The 22,036-nt window shown below is 40.0% G+C and overlaps 1 protein-coding gene across 1 annotated transcript in view; it reads left to right on the forward strand.

Annotated features, from left to right (window-relative positions):
• ANKS1A (ankyrin repeat and sterile alpha motif domain containing 1A) overlaps window positions 1-22,036 on the forward strand; it is a 188,062-nt gene that overhangs the window by 46,817 nt on the left and 119,209 nt on the right.

Here is a 22,036-nt window from a genome sequence, read left to right on the forward strand (position 1 = left end):
AGAATTAGCCCAGTTTGTCTTAGCAATATTATAATATGCACCATGGTGAAGTATTTAGTTGCCTTCTACTATTTGCTTTCAAGTAATCAGAAATAAAAAGTTTGGGGGAATATGCTAAGGATACTGTATGCTTTTCATTTATTCACATGGTATTGTTAATGGTTTCCCGATCTGCTTAGAAGAAATATCTGCAAAGTAGTTGATAGTGCAAAAATGAGGCACGGCATGCTTGAAGAGTCAGGAGCATTTTCTGTTTCTGTGGGCTTTTCACATCTTGCTCATCTAAGAAATATGACTTCTGCTTCCAACCCTTGTGGGCAATGGCTGAGGTCACTTGAGCAGGGTTTGGAGGAAGTGCGGTGGTGCAGCTTAATGAGTTTCAGTCATCTGGGTCCTGGTTAGATGGCCACTGATGTTCTCATTTTCAGACTTCTCAGACACTTCTCACTTGTCTTTTGAGCCAAGCATAGCCGTAAGATAAGCAGCTATGTGGTTTTAAGAACAGAGTGTGTTGTGCACTGTCTGATGAGTACGTTGTGTCTCTAAAGTTGAGATTCCACATAGTGAGTTCTGGAAAACAACTGCCCATAAATTTGGAAGATAATGAAAAGATTAATTAGACATTCCTAACCTCGCTGAGCACTCTGAGTTGACCGGTATAATTCACTGACCTGAAGACGGATCCAAGAAGCCTGGAATGTGCTGTTTCACATTGTTTCTCTTGAAAAATGTATTTAATCAATGTTCACAGTGTTCAGGGCAATATACGTGGTATGACCTTTATCCTTGAGGTGCCTGTGGGAGGCTGCATGTGACACATATGACGAGGATGAGGATTTGGAGGAAAAATGGAAATGAGAGATGATTTAATTTGCACTGATCTATATAATTGAGAAATACTTTTTTCCTTATGATTCTTAGTAGATGGTCTTTTCTGTACGTTTGATATAAAGTTAAATGGGCCATGATTAGGCGTACTATTGAGTCTAACTTTTCTAAAACAAAAATACCATTTTAAATTTGTTAGACTAATACATCCTCACAATCGAAAAAGTCAAATATAACAATCCATAGTGTCTCTTCCTCCCTTCAGTCCTTCCAGCAGTTTTATGTATATTTTTTTCAGATTTCTTTTTTACCATGCTTAGACAAATTTATTCCATTTTTGTTTTAATGGTGATACATATCTGCAACTTGTTTTTTCCCATTGAATATATTATTGACATTAGTTAATTTGAAGAAGTTTTTATCATGAATGAGTGTTGAATCATAAAGTATTTTATATCTAATGAAAGGGACGTATGGTTTTTCTTGTTTAATCTAGTTAATGGCTACATCAGATTCTCTGATGTTCAAAACTCATGACATTCCTGGTATAACTTTAGTCATTCTTTAAAATTGACAGCTACTCATCCTTTTTTTAAAAATAATTAATTAATTAATTAATTAATTTACTTTTGGCTGTGTTGGGTCTTCGTTGCTGCGCGTGGGCTTTCTCTAGTTGTGGTGAACAGGGGCTACTCTTCGTTGCGGCGCACAGGCTTCTCATTGCGGTGGCTTCTCTTGTTGCAGAGCATGGGCTCTTGACATGCGGGCTTCAGCAGTTGTGGCTCACGGGCTCTAGAGCACAGGGTCAGTAGTTGTGGCGCACGGGCTTCGTTGCTCTGCAGCATGTGGGATCTTCCCGGACCAGGGCTTGAACCCGTGTCCCCTGCATTGGCAGGCAGATTCTTAACCACTGTGCCACCAGGGAAGTCCGCTACTCATGCTTTAAAGACATTTTTAAGATGTCACGAAGCAGCAGAGTGTGTGACCTGGGCTAGGAAACCTGAGAGGGACGTGGTCAAGTTGTGCTGGGAATGGGACTTACCACACCCTGTATGGAGTCGGGGGAATTGAATTGAGAACTGGCTCTTGCAGGAGCTGTTCTCATTATAGTTGTTGTGGTTGTTAGAAGTGATACATTACATTAGAGCTTCAAAATATCCCTAGCCTACAAAGTATTAGATTCTGAATAACATTGTCCTAGTTGTAACCTTTGCGTGCAGAGGGGTTTTAAGCACTGTGGTTGCCTTTAGTTTTTGGAGCTTGTTATGTTTCATTTCCTTTCATAGTCCTTTGGGAGTAATTTAGTAGTCAGGGGCAATTTCTCATGCCATCCTTCAGTGAAAATATTTTGGTGTCTTCTGAGCACTAGGCCACACCTTGGCCATCTCTTATTTCTTTGAGGAACTAGATTCCAAGGGAGATTTTTCTCTACTTTACCAGCTCTCTCTAGAACAACTCATGACTTAGCAGCACATGACAGAGTAATTGGAGATTGCTATGAACAGTCATTACAAGTGGCTAGAGCTCAAAAAGTCTCTTGGGTTTGTGGTCTAGATTTGAGGTTAGTAGCTTAACAGAGATGAGATCTGTTGGCTTCTAGGAGCTAAGACAGGAGTTTAAACATTTAGGTTTCATGCTCTCAATCTAAAAAGTGAGTGAGTGGGGTAGGTGATCTTTACAGTTTCTTTTATCTCTAATATTTTGATTTTGTGTAATTGCATCCACTTTTCTTTGACTGATCCCTCAGTTGAGAACTGAAGCCTGCAAGCAGCTGATGGAAGGTTAGGATCCTGACTTGCATTTAAATTGTGCCACTCTTGTTGGTTCATCCTGATACTCATTCTTTTCTTCACATGTTTTGGATTATACATTGTACATTGTTACTTCTTGGCATTAGTGTTCATTTTTAGGGAGTGTGGGTTTTTTTTGATAGACTTCATTTTTAGAGCAGCTTTAGGTTTGTAGAAAAATTGCCCAGAAAGTGTAGAAATTTCCTCTATGTTCCTTCTCTCCCTCACCCCCACAGTTTCCCATATTACTAATATTGTGTGTATGTGTGGCATTAACATCTTGACTGTGTGGTACATTTGTTGTAATTGATGAACCAATATTGATATGTTATTGTTAACTAAAGTCTGTTAGGGTTCACTCTATTTATTCATTCATTCATTCATGCATGCACGCATGCATGTATGCAGTGCCGGGTCTTAGTTGCGGCATGTGGGCTCTTAGTTGCCGCATGTGGGATCTAGTTCCCTGACCAGGGATCAAACCCAGGCCCCCTGCATTGGGAGCGCTGGACCCACTGGACCACCAGGGAAGTCCCAGTGTTCACTCTTGGTATTGTACAGTTCTTTGGGTTTTGACAAATACATAATGTTATGCATCCACCATTACAGTATCACACGAGATAGTTTCACTGCCATAAAAATGTTCTGTGTTTCATCTGTTCATCCTTCCTCAAAACCCCTTGAACCCCTGACAACCACTGATCTTTTTTTATCTCTGCAGTATTGCCTTTAATGGAATGTCATATATACTTGGAATCATACAGTATGTATAGCCTTCTCAGATTGGCTTCTGTCACTTAGTAATATGCGTTTAAGTTTCCTCCATGTCTTTTTTGCCTCGTTAACTCATTTCCTTTTATCACTGAACAATATTTCATTGTCTGGATATACCACAGTTTATCCATTCACCTATTGAAGTTCATCTTGATTGCTTCCAAGTTTTGGCAATTATGAATAAAGCTGCTATAGACATTCATGTGCAGGTGTTTGTATGGACATAAATTTTCAGCTCATATAAGTAAATACCTAGGAGCACGATTACTGGATCATGTGGTAAACCTATATTTAGTTTTGTAAGCAGCTGCCAAGCGAGATTTCAAACTGGCTGTTTTCACTGCGTTCCCACCAGCAATGAGTCTCGTTACTTCCCATGCTCGCCAGCATTTGCTGTTGTGTTTTGCATTTTAGCCATTCTAATAGGTGCGTACTTGTATTTCATTGTTGTTTTAATTTGCACTTCCCTAATGACATGTGATGTAGCACAACTTTTCATATGCTTCTTTGTCATCTGTATATCTTTGGTAAGGTGTCTGTTCAGATCTTTTGCCCATTTTATTTTTTAAAATTTATTTATATATTTTTGGCTGCGTTGGGTCTTCGTTGTTGAGCGTGGGCTTTCTCTAGTTGCAGAGAGCAGGGGCTACTCTTTGTTGTGGTACGTGGGCTTCTTATCGTGGTGGCTTCTCGTTGCAGAGCACGGGCTCTAGGCGCACAGGCTTCGGTAGTTGTGGCACGCAGGCTCAGTAGTTGTGGCTCACGGGCTCTAGAGCACAGGCTTAGTAGTTGTGGCGCATGGGCTTACTTGCTCCGCGACAGGTGGGATCTTCCTGCACCAGGGCTCGAAACCGTGTCCCCTGCATTGGCAGGCGGATTCTTTTTTTTAATAAATTTATTTAATTTTGGCTGCATTGGGTCTTCGTTGCTCCACACGGGCTTTTCTCTAGTTGTGTTGAGCGGGGGCTACTGTTCGTTGCCGTGCGCAAGCTTCTCATTGTGGTGGCTTCTGTTGTTGCAGAGCACAGGCTCTAGGCACGTGGGCTTCAGTAGTTGTGGCACGCGGGCTCAGCAGTTGTGGCTCGCGGGCTCTAGAGCACAGGCTCAGTAGTTGTGGTGCACGGGATTAGTTGCTCCGCGGCATGTGGAATCTTCCCGGACCAGGGCTCAAACCCGTGTCCCCTGCCTTGGCAGGCAAATTCTTAACCACTGCGCCACCAGGGAAGTCCTTGCCCATTTTTTTGTTTTGTTTTGTTTTTTGTTTTGTTTTTGTTTTGCAGTACGCGGGCCTCTCACCGTTGTGGCCTCTCCCGTTGCGGAGCACAGGCTCCAGATGCGCAGGCTCAGCGGCCATGGCTCACGGGTCCAGCCACTCTGCGGCATGTGGGATCTTCCCGGACCAGGGCATGAACCTCCGTCCCCTGCATTGGCAGGCAGACTCACAACCACTGCGCCACCAGGGAAGCCCAGTCCTTGCCCATTTTAAAATCGGGTTTGTTTTCCTTCTTTGTTTTTTAACTGAGGTATAATTGACATATAACATTATATTAGCTTTAGGTGTACACATAATAATTCAGTATTTGCATACATTGTGGAATGATCACCACAGTAAGTTTTGAAGAGCCTCTATACTATTTTCCATAGTGGCTGTACCAATTTACGTTTCCATCAACAGTGCACAAGGGTTCCCCTTTCTCCACATCCTTGCCAAAACTTGATGTTTCTTGTTTTTTTGATAATAACCATTCTGACAGATGTGAAGTCATATCTCATTATGGTTTTGATTTGCATTTCCCTGATGATTAGTGGTGTTGAACATCTTTCCACGTGTCTGTTGGCCATCTGTATGTCTTCTTTGGAAAATGTCTATTCAGATCTTCTGTCCATTTTTTAATTAGATTTTTTTTTGGTATTGAATTGTATGAGTACTTCTGTATATTGGATATTAGCCCCTTATCAGATACATGATTTGCAGATGTTTTCTCCATTCAGTAGGTTGCCTTTTTATTTTGTTGATGGTTTCTTTTGCTGTGCAGAAGCTTTTCTTTTTAAAGATTTATTATTATTTATAAAAAAAAATTTTTTTTGGTTGCGCTGGCTCTTAGTTGAGGCATGTGGGATCTTTCGTTGTGGCTCTCGGGCTCTTTGTTGTGGCCCGCGGGCTTCTCTCTAGTTGTGGCCTGCAGGCTCCAGGGTGCGTGGGCTCTGTAGTTGTGGCGCATGGGCTTAGTTGCCCCATGGCAGGTTGGATCTTAGTTCCCTGGCCAGGGATCGAACCCATGTCCCCTGCATTGTAAGGTGGATTCTTTACCACTGGACTACCAGGGAAGTCCCTGTGCAGAAGCTTTTTAATTTGATTAGTCTCACTTGTTTATTTTTGCTTTTATTGCCTTTGCTTTAGGTGTCAGATCCAAAAAAATCATCACCAAGACCAACATCAGGGAGCTTACTGCCTATGTTTCTTTCAGGAGTTTTATGGTTTTGGGTCTTACATTCAACTCTTTAATGCATTTTGAGATAATTTTTGTGTATGGTATAAGATAGAAATTCAGTTTCATTCTTTTGTATGTGGCTGTCCAGTTTTCCCAACACCATTTTTGAAGAGATTGTCCTTTCCCCGTTGTATATTCTTGGATCCTTTGTCATAAATTAATTGGCCATATATATGTGGGTTTATTTCTAGGCTCTCTTGTTCTGTTCCATTGATCTGTGTGTCTGTTTTTATGCCAGTACCATTGTGTTTTGATTACTATAGCTTTGTAATAATTTGAAATCAGAGTGTATGATGCCTCTGGCTTTGTCCTTCTTTCTCAAGATTGCTTTGGCTATTTGGGGTCTTTTGTGGTTCTGTACAAATTTTAGAATTGTTTTTTCTAATTCTGTGAAAAAAACCATTGGAATTTTGATAGAGATTGCATTGAATCTGTAGATTGCTTTGGGTAGTATGGACATTTTAACAATGTTAATTCTTCCAATCTATGAGCACAGAATATCTTTCCATTTGTTTGTGCCTTCAGTTTCTTTCATCAGTGTCTTAAAGTAGTTTTCAGTGTACAAGTCTTTCACCTTCTTAGTTAAATTTATTCCTAGGTATTTTATACTTTTTGATGCAATTGTAAATGAGATTGTTTTCTTAATTTCTCTTTCTGATAATTCATTATTAGTGTATACGAAATGCAAAAGATTTTTGTATATTGATTTTTGTATCGTGGGTTGTTTGTTTTCTTAAAAATATTTTATTTATTTATTTTGGCTCTGCCGGGTCTTAGTTGTGGCATGTGGGATCTTTGTTGCGGCATGCAGACTACTTGTTTGCAGCATGCAGACTTTTTTTTTAATGTTTTGGAAACCTTTCCACATCGAACAGTTGATCTGTCTTATTATCTATTTTAATTTTTTTTTGGCTGCGTTGGGTCTTCGTTATGGTGTGCGGACTTCTCACTGCGGTGGCTTCTCTTGTTGCGGAGCATGGGCTCTAGGTGTGTAGGCTTCAGTAGTTACAGCACGCAGGCTCACTAGTTGTGGACCGTGGGCTCTAGAGTGTAGGCTCAATAACTGTGGTGCACGGGCTTACTTGCTCTGCGGCATGTGGGATCTTCCTGGACCAGGGCTCAAACCCGTGTCTCCTGTATTGGCAGGCGGTTTCTTAACCACGGCGCCACCAGGGGAGTCCTGCACACAGACTGTTAGTTGCGGCAGACTCTTAGTTGCGGCATGCATGTGGGATCTAGTTCCCCGACCGGGGATCGAACCTGGGCCCCCTGCACTGGGAGTGCGGAGTCTTACCTGGACCACCAGAGAAGTCCCTGTTTTCTTATTGTTGAATTATAAGAGTTATTAGTATGTTTGGATACATGTCCTTAATCAGATATGTGTTATGCAAAGATTTTCTTCCAATTTGTGGCTTGTCTTTTCTTTCTCTTAACAGTGTTTTTCACAGAGTAGAAGTTTTTAATTCTAATGAAGTCCAACTTATCAATTTTTTCTTTCAAGGATTGTGCTTTTGGTGTTGTATCTATAGAGTCATTGCCAAACCCAGAGTTACCTAGATTTTATCCTGTGTTATCTTCTAGAAGTTTTATAGTTTTGCATTTTACATTTAGGGCTATGATTCATTTTAAGTTAATTTTCGTGAAAGGTATAAAGTTTATGTCTAGATTCATTTTTTTGCATGTGGTTGTCCAGTTGTTGCAGCACCGTTTTTTGAAAAGTCTAGCCTTTCTCCATTGAATTACCTTTGCTGTTTTGTCAAAGGTCGGTTGACCAGATTTGTGCGGGTCTATTTCTGGGCTCTGTATTCTCTTCCATTGATCTATTTGACTTTTCTTTTGCCAGTACCACACTGTCTTGATCACTGCAGCTTTACAGTAAGTCTTGAGGTCCAGTAGTGTCAGTCCTCCAACTTCGTTCTTTTCCTTCAATATTATGTTGGCTATTCTGGATCTTTTGCTTTTCCATATGAACTTTAGAATCATTTTGTTGATATTTACAAAATAACGTGCTGGGATTTTTATGGGGATTGTGTTGAATCTATAAATCAAGTTGGGAAGAATTGATATCTTAATGTTGAGTCTTCCTATTTACGAACATGGAATACCTCTTCATTTATTTAGACTTTGGTTTCTTTTATCAGAGTTTTGTAATTTTCTTCATATAGGTCTTGTTCATATTTTGTTAGATTTATAATAAATAATTTAATTTTTAGTACTAATTAATGTAAATGGTATTATGTTTTTCAAATTCTAATTTCGAATTCTAATTGTTCATTGCTGGTATGTGAGAAAACAGTTGACTTTTGTATACTAACCTTGTATCCTGTAATCTTGCTATAATTGCTTAGGTCCAGGAGATTTTTTGTTGTTGTTGCTTCTTCAGGATTTTCTACATAGCAAATTATATCATCAGCAAACAAAGACAGTTTTATTTCTTCCTTCGCAATCTGAATACCTTTTATTTCCTTTTCTTATGGCTTTAGCTAGGACTTCCAGTACCATGTTAAATAGAAGTGGTAAGAGGGGACATCTTTGTCCTGTTTCTGATCTTAGGGGGAAAATATCTAGTTTCTCACCGTTACGTATAATGTTAGCTGTAAGTTTATATATAGATGTTCTTTATCAAGTTGAAGAAGTTCCTCTCCATTCCTAGTTTTCTGAGAATTTTTATCATGAGTGGGTGTTAGATTTTGTCAAATGCTTTTTGTGCATATGTTGCTATGATACTATATGATTTTTCTTTTTTATCCTGTTGACATGATGGATTACATTAACTGGTTTTCAAATGTTGAATCAGAGATATTGGTCTGTCATTTTCCTTTCTTTTAATGTCTTTGTCTGGTTTTAATGTTATGTTGATTCTGCCCTCATAGGATGAGTTAGGAAGTGTTCCCACTGGTTCTGTTTTCTGGAGTAGATTGCAGAGAATTGGTATCATTTCTTCAATGTTTCTTAGAATTCACCAATGTGACCATTTGGGCTGGGTACTTTGTGTTTTGTAAGGTTATTAATTATTGATTCAGTTTCTTTAATAGATATAGGCCTATTCAGATGCTGTATTTCTTCTTGTGTGAATTTTGGTAAGAATTAGTTCCTTTCATGTAATTTACCAAATTTGTGGGCATATTGTTCATAATATTCTTTTATCTTTTTAAAGTCATGGAATTGGTAGTGATGGCCCCTCTTTCATTTTTGATAGTAGTAATTTGTGTCTTCTCTTTTTTTTTTTTTCCCTTGGTTAGCTCAGCTAGATATTTATCAGTTGTATTGATCTTTCCAAAGAACCAGCTTGGAGTGTGGTATTTTTGGTTCATATTACAGTTTAGAGGCATAATAAGTCTTGGCTTTGAGTCAGTCTCTAAATTTTTGTCAGTAATTGCTAAGCATACGTGTGCACAAAGGCATACATATTAGGAGTCAACACAGAGATATTTGTAGAACTTTTTAGAGTCCATAGTCTTTTTAAGGCTTTCATTATTAACAGAATGGTTATATGAAACAATAGCTATTTAAATCAGACTGTTGATTTTGGTAGGTGGTAAATCGAGTAATATAGATTTAAGGGTCAGGCAGAACAAGTTTTCATGCTGGTTCTTCAGGGTAGCTGTGTGTCCTTGGGCAAGTGGCTTCACCTCTTTTTAGTTTCATCTCTCTGAGCATGTTAAAGTTTATAAAATGCAAGTTCTTTTTTTTTTAATCTTAGGTTCTATTTATTTATAAATTTATTTATTTTACTTTTGGCTGCATTGGGTCTTCATTGCTGTGCGTGGGCTTTCTCTAGTGGTGGTGAGCGGGGGTTACTCTTTGTTGCGGTGCGCAGGCTTCTGATTGCGGTGGCTTCTCTTGTTGCGGAGCATGGGCTCTAGGCATGTGGGCTTCCATAGTTGTGGCACAAGGGCTCAGTAATTGTGGCGCGCAGGCTCTAGAGCGCAGGCTCAGTAGCTGTGGCGCATGAGCTTAGTTGCTCCATGGCATGTGGGATCTTCCTGGACCAGGGCTCAAACCCGTGTCCCCTGCATTGACAGGCGGATTCTTAACCACTCTGCCACCAGAGAAGCCCAGAATGCAAGTTCTTATTTCACTATTTAGTATGAAAAATAGAGCAAATACATATTAGGTTTCTAGCATGCTACTTAGCTCATAGTAGACTGTCTGTTGTAGTTATTGTACTAAAAGACAACATCTATTAGACTCATTAAAGGCTTTCTGGATGTCTTCATTTTCTAGGCCATTAGTAGATGATAGGGCTTTTCCTCTTGTTCTTTGATATATGAAGCTGTATTTCTTCCCATATAGAGGTTTTGTTTACTGTAAATGGCTGTCCTCTTGTACATTTAAAATTTGAGAAGCAAAAAGCTATTTGTGGGAAAGCTGTCCAGTTTGGGAAACTTCTTTGTAACCTTCTTGATCAAGTCTTGTATTCCTCAGTTGGTAGATGCTACATGTATGTAGCATGGCCTTGCTTTTTGGCCAGGTGTTTGCTAAGGTTCTTAGTCATCCAAAATGAGTGCTTATTTTTGGATTGACTCCAAGAACAGGATACTGAGTGCCTTTTTGGGAAAGCTAGAAAAGGAATCTGGCAAATAGAGCAGATTTGGGAGGCTGATTAAATATAGATCTCAATAGAGTCTCTGAGAAGGGCTCTGGGATTAAACTAAATCTAAACATATTACAAATAGGGACAAAGAAAGTGAGAAAACTTGGACTTAGTTAAAACCAACTTTTTGTTGTTGTGTGTGTGTGTTTTTTTTCTTTTGTTTTAATTTTCCAAAGTAATACGCCTTGTTCAGCTATTTTTACTAATGGAAGTTGTTACAGTGCTTACTAAATTATGGAGAAATAACTTAAAAAAATTAGTTTAAACAAAAAAGCTTAAGGCAGCAAAATTCAGTCTGTCTAACCTGTAAGTATATATTTTCAAAAATAATTGCCATGTTTCTTTCAAGAACAGGATGTAATTGTTAGAAAGGAAATAATAGAAAATATGAACAGACCAATCACAAGCACTGAAATTGAAACTGTGATTAAAAATCTTCCAACAAACAGAAGCCCAGGACCAGATGGCTTCACAGGCGAAATCTATCAAACATTTAGAGAAGAGCTAACACCTATCCTTCTCAAACTCTTCCAAAATATAGCAAAGGGAGGAACACTCCCAAATTCCTTCTACGAGGCCACCATCACCTTGATACCAAAACCAGACAAGGATGTCACAAAGAAAGAAAACTACAGGCCAATATCACTGATGAACATAGATGCAAAAATCCTCAACAAAATACTAGCAAACAGAATCCAACAGCACATTAAAAGGATCATACACCATGATCAAGTGGGGTTTATTCCAGGAATGCAAGGATTCTTCAATATACGCAAATCTATCAATGTGATAAACCATATTAACAAATTGAAGGAGAAAAACCATATGATCATCTCAATAGATGCAGAGAAAGCTTTTGACAAAATTCAACACCCATTTATGATAAAAACCCTGCAGAAAGTAGGCATAGAGGGAACTTTCCTCAACATAATAAAGGCCATATATGACAAACCCACAGCCAACATCATCCTCAATGGTGAAAAACTGAAAGCATTTCCACTAAGATCAGGAACAAGACAAGGTTGCCCACTCTCACCACTCTTACTCAACATAGTTTTGGAAGTTTTAGCCACAGCAATCAGAGAAGAAAAGGAAATAAAAGGAATCCAAATCAGAAAAGAAGAAGTAAAGCTGTCACTGTTTGCAGATGACATGATACTATACACAGAGAATCCTAAAGATGCTACCAGAAAACTACTAGAGCTAATCAATGAATTTGGTAAAGTAGCAGGATACAAAATTAATGCACAGAAATCTCTGGCATTCCTATATACTAATGATGAAAAATCTGAAAGTGAAATCAAGAAAACACTCCCATTTACCATTGCAACAAACAGAATAAAATATCTAGGAATAAACCTACCTAAGGAGACAAAAGACCTGTATGCAGAAAATTATAAGACATTGATGAAAGAAATTAAAGATGATACAAATAGATGGAGAGATATACCATGTTCTTGGATTGGAAGAATCAACATTGTGAAAATGACTCTACTACCCAAAGCAATCTATAGATTCAATGCAATCCCTATCAAACTACCACTGGCATTCTTCACAGAACTAGAACAAAAAATTTCGCAATTTGTATGGAAACACAAAAGACCCCGAATAGCCAAAGCAATCTTGAGAACGAAAAACGGAGCTGGAGGAATCAGGCTCCCTGACTTCAGACTATACTACAAAGCTACAGTAATCAAGACAGTATGGTACTGGCACAAAAACAGAAAGATAGATCAATGGAACAGGATAGAAAGCCCAGAGATAAACCCACGCACATATGGACACCTTATCTTTGATAAAGGAGGCAGGAATGTACAGTGGAGAAAGGACAGCCTCTTCAATAAGTGGTGCTGGGAAAACTGGTCAGGTACATGTAAAAGTATGAGATTAGAACACTCCCTAACACCATACACAAAAATAAGCTCAAAATGGATTAAAGACCTAAATGTAAGGCCAGAAACTATCAAACTCTTAGAGGAAAACATAGGCAGAACACTCTATGACATAAATCACAGCAAGATCCTTTCTGACCCACCTCCTAGAGTAATGGAAATAAAAACAAAAATAAACAAATGGGACCTAATGAAACTTCAAAGCTTTTGCACAGCAAAGGAAACCATAAACAAGACCAAAAGACAGCCCTCAGAACGGGAGAAAATATTTGCAAATGAAGCAACTGACAAAGGATTAATCTCCAAAATTTACAAGCAGCTCATGCAGCTCAGTAACAGAAAAACAAACAACCCAATCCAAAAATGGGCAGAAGACCTAAATAGACATTTCTCCAAAGAAGATACACAGACTGCCAACAAACACATGAAAGAATGCTCAACATCATTAATCATTAGAGAAATGCAAATCAAAACTACAATGAGATATCATCTCCCACCAGTCAGAATGGCCATCATCAAAAAATCTAGAAACAATAAATGCTGGAGAGGGTGTGGAGAAAAGGGAACACTCTTGCACTGCTGGTGGGAATGTGAATTGGTACAGCCACTATGGAGAACAGTATGGAGGTTCCTTAAAAAACTACAAATAGAACTACCATATGATCCAGCAATCCCACTACTGGGCATATACCCTGAGAAAACCATAATTCAAAAATAGTCATGTACCAAAATGTTCATTGCAGCTCTATTTACAATAGCTCGGAGATGGAAACAACCTAAGTGCCCATCATCGGATGAATGGATAAAGAAGATGTGGCACATATATACAATGGAGTATTACTCAGCCATAGAAAGAAACGAAATTGGGCTATTTGTAATGAGGTGGATAGACCTAGAGTCTGTCATACAGAGTGAAGTAAGTCAGAAAGAAAAAGACAAATACCGTATGCTAACACATATATATGGAATTTAAGGGAAAAAAACGTCATGAAGAACCTAGGGGTAAGACAGGAATAAAGACGCAGACCTACTCGAGAACGGACTTGAGGATATGGGGAGGGGGAAGGGTGAGCTGTGACAGGGCGAGAGAGAGTCATGGACATATACACACTAACAAACGTAAGGTAGATAGCTAGTGGGAAGCAGCTGCATGGCACAGGGATATTGGCTCGGTGCTTTGTGACCGCCTGGAGGGGTGGGATAGGGAGGGTGGGAGGGAGGGAGTTGCAAGAGGGAAGACATATGGGAACATATGTTTAAGTATGACTGATTCACTTTGTTATAAAGCAGAAACTAACACACCATTGTAAAGCAATTATACCCCAATAAAGATGTTAAAAAAAAATAATTATTGCCATGTTTCTTTCAAGAACAGGATGTAATTGTTAGAAAGGAAATAATCTGCTTGCAGAAGTCACCTTGGCTACACAGAACTAAAGCAGAGAGGAGGTTCTTAATAAAATGATTCTGAGAAGGGGGTGGTTACTTGTATCATAGCTGTCTTGCTTCAGAGTAAACGATGGTGCTTGAATCAGAAGTCTTTTGCTGTGGACTAGTTGCCTGGCATGGCAAGGGTTCGCTGCAGGTGGGGGATCACTTGCTGCATTTTGGAAAGAGTGTATTTTGATTTTGTCAATGGAAGAAGATACTTAAGGCAGTCAAGATCATTTTGGAGGTTATTTCAGGCATAAGGCAGTGATTTTGGAAATGAAAAGGAAGGGACAAATTTGTGAACTGTTTTAGAATGTAGACTATCTGGGATTTGGTAACCCCCTGTTGACTCTTTCACCTCCCTAATCTCACCATCACTTAAACTAGCAGTAGGTCACCATTTTGTACAATTCCTATAATGTGTTCTAAAGTCCACCAGCCTTTGAAATCACTGACCTATTTGGTACCCTCGCCTGGGGACTGCTACTGCTGTCATTTGGGCAAGCTTGTTCTTAAGCCTCTGTAATTGAAGAGCTCCATTCAGAAGCAAATGGGAATAATTGATTTTCATCCTCCAGAGGCTGGAAAAATCAGAGACCACAGGAGGGTTTTTAAAAAGGAGACCAAACCCAGAAATAAATTTACTCCAGAACCCCTTCTTAAAAGAACTCTCTTAAGAATCTTGTAACTGGAAGCCCATCTCTCTGGAATAGATCTGGCTCGACTTTTTAAAAAAAAAAAGAAAAAGTGGGTGTGTGTGCTGTTAAAGGAAAAATTGTTCTGACACTTGTTAAAAGAGTAAGGAAGATTTTCAGACTAGTGCAGTAGGAGTATTGCCATAGGGGAGAGAAACCAGGCTCATCTTCATATACAACAAGGACCAGTGGGGATTTTTGGCCAAAGAGGAGGGTGAGTGAGTCAGTGGATGGAAAATTTCTAAGAGGAGACATCAAGGATAGGGGGATTCTTGCTAAACTGACCTAACAGGATTCTTGCTATAGGCAGGCCAAGGACTTAGACATCAAAGAGGGGGGATGAGGAACTGGATCAGATATCAAGGGTGGGAGAACTCTTGATAAACGTACTTAACAGAATTCTTGCTAAAACTGGGCTGAGCAGGTCAAAGATAGGATGGGGACCAAAGTCAAGGCCTAGTTGAAAAGAGTGTTCAGAGGAGCCTGACTAAAATTTGGTCAAGGAGAGGGGTGTGTGTGTGTGTGTGTGTGTGTGTGTGTGTGTGTGTGTGTGTGTGTGTGTGTGTGTGTGTGTGTGTGTGTGTGTGTGTGTGTGTGTGTGTGTGTGTGTGTGTGTGTGTGTGTGTTTTATTTGAAAAGTAATACATGCCTCACCCCTAGAACAAATCAGTCTTAACAGTTTGGTATATAGCCTTCCATATGTTAGTATAGGCTTAGAAAAATACACTGTTCTTACAGAAATGAGATCATACTCTACATACTGTTATGCAGGTGCATTTCCCACTTCATATATCTTCCACGTTTTTTCATGTCAGCACATATACACTGGTCTCATTCTTTAGAATACTTTGCTTCACTTTAGATATTGATGCCAAACCCTTATATTTTAAATTCCAGTTTATAATTTTTTTCACATACGTTATCCCATTTATTCCATAAAACAACTCTCTCAGGGTAGGGATAGGACAAGTGACATGTCTACTTTATATAAAGTTTAGATGATCTACTAGAGATTTTGTAGCTAATACAATGTGTCAAATCCAGGATTCACTCATATGGGTCAGTTGCATGTGTGAAAAAAAAATTAGATCTTTGACATTCAGTTTACAAATTAGCAACATTCAGAATACTATTTTTGTTGTGATGCTTGGGACATTTAGGAAATATATGTGGTGTGTATTGGACCTAGAATCTGATAATAAATTTCATTTGAGGTGTACATCACTTTTACATTATTAATTTCTATCTTGAAATTTTGTTATTTTAATTTCCTTAAAACAACAAAATAATCATCTTTAAATACTTTAAGATTAAATGAATTCAGTCAGCTTGTAGCTTTCATTATAATGTTGATGCTTTCAGTAGTTACCTTAAGTAACAAGATTTGTCAGCTAATTGGATTTCTGGAAATGTTAATAGGAGTCTTTTGGTTAACTACCTCTATTCATTTCCCTCTGGGACCCGGTTCCTACCTAGAATATAGTGCCTCTCTTTCAAGACTCTTTATTGGTTTCCTATAACCCTGGAGAGAAAAAAAATGAGTAAGACAGAATGAATGAGGGGCGGGGAATGTGAAGCAGGGTGGAAGTGAAAGTGTATGAGCTGTGGGAAATTCATCTTATTCAGGAATGAGAAAAAACAGCTGAGAGAGTGGTTTTCAAGAAGTTGTATATAGCACAGTGTTAAGATTTTGGAGTTAAACCAGTGTCACCCATTCCAGCTCTGTGACTCTGGTTAAGTTATTCATCCCCATACTTGTCAGTTTCCTAGGGTTCTGGTGAGAAGTAAACAGTGAGTTGTTTAATCCACTTAAAGTATACTTGGCTCATAGCAAACATTTAATATTGGCTGTTATTTCCAGGCCGTTTAGACTCAAAATACCAAGAAAAGGGTCTCAAAGTCTGGATGGAGTAAAGTGACCATATAATTTATTGTCCAGGCCAGGATCCTGTTAATAATTATGCTGGGACAACAGATATAAGCCAGGATTTATGGTTTCCCTAAGTTGGAGGCATCTTTGCCCCCAAATGTGACTGATTAAGGCATCTTGCCTTCCTACCCAGCTCAGTTAAGCCTGTGGACTTTGACAAGCCAAGGAGCAAATCATTCTTAAAAGCTTTTCTGCGTGAGCGCACACACACACACACACACACACACACACACACACACACACACTCTCTCTCTCTCTCTCTCTCTCTCTCTCTGTCATATACTCACTGAACAATAGAAGAAACCTTGCTTTTTCTTTCCAGGTAACATGTTACCTTAGAATATGAATCTGCACATATATTTAGACAAATCTGTACATTATTTTTTACTCAAAAAATAACTTGACAGGATATTTGAGTTCTTAGAAATAGTTTCCATAATCTAAAAAAGTAATTCACCATAGCCATCTTTAAATAGCTAGGCCCCCTCATGCTTTTATGTGTAGATTTCTCTTACCTGTGTAGATTTCTCACACCTTTATGTGTAGATTTCTCTTACTGCATGTGCCCGGTGCAGTGCTTTCTTGACAGTGAGGATAGGGTGGTAAACATAACATACTCCGATCTGCCCGGAAGTTGCTTGTGGTCTAGTGAGAAAGGCAATCAAATAATGACAAATACAGAGCTCTGAACTGAGATCATTGTCATCAAGGCAGAGTACAAGGAGCTCTACAAGTAGCTCATGAAGAGCCCTGCCTGGCCTGGGGAGGAAAGGAAAGAGTTCCCTGAGGAGGAGAGCTTTGCTCAATGCTGAAGGGGAGTTGAAGAGGCAGGATGGAATGGGGGGTTGGGGAGGAGGCAGCAGGGAGCCTGACCTTCTAGGAAAGAAGAGCCTGCATTAGGAGTGCAGAAAACTAGGAAGTGTTTGCTCTTAAAAGATCACCTTGGCTGCAGTGTGATCACACACCCTTCCCCCTGGTTGCAGAGCCCTTTCATCCCTTTCTCTTGAGAACGGATGCCATTCATCCGAGCAGTAACCCGTGTTCCCTTCGCATTTGCAGTTATTTTATAGCACGAATCTCACTGCATTATAATTTTTTGCTTCTATGCCCCTGAGGTTCTTTAGGGCAGTGGCTTGGTCTTATTTATTATAAGGAACCCAGAATAGCACAGTGGCTTTTCCACTCCTTCCCTCTCCCCACAAATATTTGACTATTTACTCTGTGCCCTGTACTGTGTGCTTGCATGTTTGGGAAGGTGGTACAAGATAGGCACGGTCCCTGCTATCATGGAGCATGCGGTGTGACAGGAGTCAGAATTTTGAACTCTGGAGACCATTTTCATGCAGTTCAGCACTTCTGTGACTTTTCCTGCTGTTGCGGAACAGAAACAGTGAATGCTGGAGTGTTAAGAAGCCAGGCTAAGGTAAATTGAATCAAATAAAAGATAAGGGCCCCCAAAGTAATAGCGTAAATGGTGAGGGAAATATGGCTTGTAAAAATGTGATTATACATTATTCCTCATGACTGCATTGCAGTAAGAGCAGCGCGATCCCGCGGTGGTATCATGTCTCAGGTTGTCATATCCATGTCCATGTTGAGACTGTGCTCCCTCTTGCCACCATTCCCATTCCCCCTTCCCCTTACCGGCATTGATAGGGAGGCAGTGATTGAAAATAGCAGTTACTGGCGTGAATGTACAAGGTTTCTAACAGTCCCTGCTCTCCAGGAACTTGCTGGTTTGTGTGTATTTGTGGGGGGCGGAGGGGTGGGTATTGTGTGTGCACAGATTACTGACTAGAAACAGAAGACCCTTGTTTTTGGCAGGAGAGGGGAGAGCTCCTTGCTGGCTTTGTGGAAAAAGGGGGCCATCCTTCCAAGTTTTTTGTGAGTTGTGTCACCTGTGAGGTTAAAATGGGGTGTTGCCTTTCCACTGTGTTTCTCTCTCATAAGAGAGTAAACCCTTCAAAGTCACTGCCTTTTGTCACATGTTTGAAACACAAAACTCATGGCCACAAAAGCCAAGGTGACCGGAAATATACATTTCATAGTTGACAAGGACTTGTCTAGCCTGACGTGTTGTGTCAGAATCGTTTCTGCACCATCCTTACCAGGGGGCATTTGTACACACCTGAGTTCTTTTCTGGGAAAGCAGCCACTTCTAGCTCTTAGCTCTGAGCTTCAGGTGTTTCCTCCATATTTCTGATTATTATGCTTATGTTGCTGTTTCTTGATTTAAAAATTTTACACATTCTCTCTCAGTCTTTGTTATGGAAGAGCAGAGTTTAGCTTTCTTGCACTCTCTCGGTCCACTGCCTCCCCCTTCATCCTTCAGATATATCACAATTTTTAGTTACATCAGTATCTAATGTTTATATTATTATGCTATTAGTATTATTCACCTGCTGAACCAATTAATATACTCCAATCCTTTTTTTTTTTTCTCGTTCTGCCTCTCTTGTTGGTTTTCTGAGTTTCCTATGTCCAGCTCACCCTTAATCCCCAAACTAAAACCATACTTTTTAAATCCCTAAATATTCTTTTCCACATTCCAGGCAGACCCATCAGTTGATCTTGTCAGTTTCATTTTCTCCCACAGATGCCAAAGCCCTGCATCCTCCAGCGATGGTTGGGTATTTCTGAGGCTTGCTGTACACTTGATTCCCTTTTTTTGTCCCGTTTCCTGGATACCTGTCTTCTTCTCTCTTGGTTTGCTCGTTTATTTGGTAGAGCATATCCTCCAGTCACTTCCTGATAAAAGGGTGTGTGGGAGGTAAAATTTAAGACTCTGCATGTCTAAAAATATCTTTATTCTCTGTTTATACTTGACTGATTCTTTGTCTGCTGTAGAATTCTAGGTTGGAAATCATTTCACCTTCGAATTTTGAAAGCGTTGCTCCTTTGTCTTATGGCTTACAGAAACGAAAGCCATAAGACTTTTTGAAAGTCTTGAAATTATTGCAAATTCTGATGCCAGTCAGTCCTTTGTATGTGAACTGTTTTTCCTCTCTGGAGACTGTATTCTCTTTATCCCATGTATTCTGAAATTTCACAGTGTGCCTTGGGATGGGTCTTTTTAAAAATTATTTATTGTACTAAGTATAAGATGGACTCTTTGAACTGGAAGTTCATATCCTTCAGTTCTAGGAAAATTTATTTCTTTGATAATTTTCTCCTCTCTTTCTTTCTCTGGAACTCTTGGTCCTCTAATTTTCTTATCTTTTCTCTGGAATTTCCTATCTCTTTTTTGGTTCCACTTTCTGAAGGATTTACTGAACTTTATCATCTAGCTCTTTATTTATATTTCTACTTAATTTTTTTAAAAAATTATTTTATTTATTTATTTTTGGCTGCATCGGGTCTTTGTTGCTGTGCACAGGCTTTCTTTAGTTGCAGTGAGCGGGGGCTACTCTTCATTGCAGTGGGCGGGCTTCTCATTGTGGTGGCTCCTCTTGTTGCAGAGCACGGGCTCTAGGCGCACGGGCTTCAGTAGTTGTGGCACGCGGGCTTCCGTAGTTGTGGCACATGGGCTCAGTAGTTGTGGCTCACAGGCTCTAGAGCGCAGGCTCAGTAGTTGTGGCTCATGGGCTTAGTTGCTTCACGGCATGTGGGATCTTCCCGGACCAGGGCTCGAACCCATGTCCCCTGCATTGGCAGGCGGATTCTTAACCACTGTGCCACCAGGGAAGTCCCACTACTATAATTTTTTAATTTCCAAAAGCTTTACACTGATTGTTCTAATTTTTTCTAATCCAGTTCTTGTGTGATAATAGGTTTTTTGGGTTGAAGTTTTATTTGGTTCCTTAGAGTCCCTTTATTCTGTTTGTTTTGTGCTCTCTCTTTTCATGTTGAATGCTTTCCTCAAATGTATGGTGATCCTTGGTTGTCATTTTAATTTAAAAGTGAGACACCAAAAAAGCCGATTGGATGGTCTGTATAGAGGTGGGATGAACTTGTCAGGGATGGGTTTTATATGCTCTATCTAGGGTGTTTGGGCAGGAATCCACCTGCTTTGTTGGGGAATCCCTGAAAGTCAGCATCTATTGAACCGTTCTGTGGAGTCATTTGGTTTCTACAGGAAAAAATATTCTAACCTTCTGTTTGCAAGTGGAGGGTAGGGCTCTTAGCATTTTGGGAGCCAAGTGAGTGAGCAGGTCTGGAACCTCGTCCTTCAGGATGTAAACTTCCTTTTAGGGCCTTTGTTTTCGGTACAGTGCCTCTTCCTAACTTCTGCTGTTCCTAAAGTCCCTGGGTTTAGAGCCCACCTGGTTCAGTTTCTACGCAAAATAAATCCACCTTCTCCTGCCTGGCTGCAGGGGTAATAGTCTACTGGCTGCCCTGGATGTGACCGGAGACCTAGTGGGCTAATGCTGCTGCATACAGAATTTGTACCAAGTCCTCGTTTTCAGCCCCTCCTCATCTCTGGTCTCCTGTGCCACCAGGTACTTCTAATCACTGACCCTTCCCAGGGTGCTTGTGTGAATTGGCATCCCCTTCCCTGGATGCAGGGGTTCACTTTCTCAGCTTTGCTAATTTATCTACTTTTCATCTTCCAAAAATGTTGACATTTTATGTTCATTGTTATCCTTCTCGTATTCTTTTTTTGTTTGTTTTTACTCTCATTTTAGTGGGTTTCAGGATTGATCAGAAATAAAAATACATGTTCAGTTTTTCCCAGTCAACTAGAATTCCTTTGGCATTGTTTTGGGGGTTTCTTGTCTGATCGTTTCATGTCTGTAAGTTGTGTCTTTCTCCAAAGATCACAAGCTTCTTTGACAATGGGAATGGTTTCCTAGACTCCTTATTATCTCTCCTTTTACGCTCAACAGTTAATTATGTAGAAAGCATTTTAGTAAGGATGTGTCAAATTCATTTGAGTAAGATGAAGTCTTTTTAAAATTAGACTGACTTTGGACAGTGCTTCCTTCTGTTGGAAAACTGCCAGTCCTTCCTGAGGTTCAGAGATAAATCTGCCTTTGCAAGGATAACTAAAAGAGGAAAACAGAGAAGGCCTTTGGCAGAAAAAGGCTGATGAGACAAACTCCTGTTTAGACCTTAATGATTTAATGAAGAATTGATGGAGAGCTGCCCAGAACCTCTCTTCCCCCTCAAGTTTGTTGCCGTTGCTCCCTCTTCACAGGGTCAGTGATGGAGCAGGCCCTTTTCCGACTTGGTGTTCTGAGAGTCTTTGACTTCCTAAGAACTAATGCAGGAGGAGACCCACAGAGCTCCAAGTTTTTTAAAAAATAAATTTATTTATTTATATTTGGCTGCATTGGCTTTCTGTTGCTGCTCGCGGGCTTTCTCTAGTTGCGGCAAGTGGGGGCTACTCATTGTGATATGGGCTGGTGGCTTCTCTTGTTGTGGAGCACGGGCTCTAGGCATGTGGGCTCAGTAGTTGTGGCTCATGGGCTCTAGAGCGCAGGCTCAGTAGTTGTGGCGCACAGGCTTAGTTGCTCTGTGGCATGTGGGATCTTCCCGGACCAGGGCTCGAACCTGTGTCCCCTGCACTGGCAGGCAGATTCTTAACCACTGAGGCACCAGGGAAGTCCCTCCAAGTTGTTTTGTCTCAACAGTTAAGGTCAAGAGCCTGAATAAACTAGAAGGAAT

Source organism: Globicephala melas, chromosome 11, assembly GCF_963455315.2.
Source record: "Globicephala melas chromosome 11, mGloMel1.2, whole genome shotgun sequence".
Lineage (NCBI taxonomy): Eukaryota > Metazoa > Chordata > Mammalia > Artiodactyla > Delphinidae > Globicephala > Globicephala melas.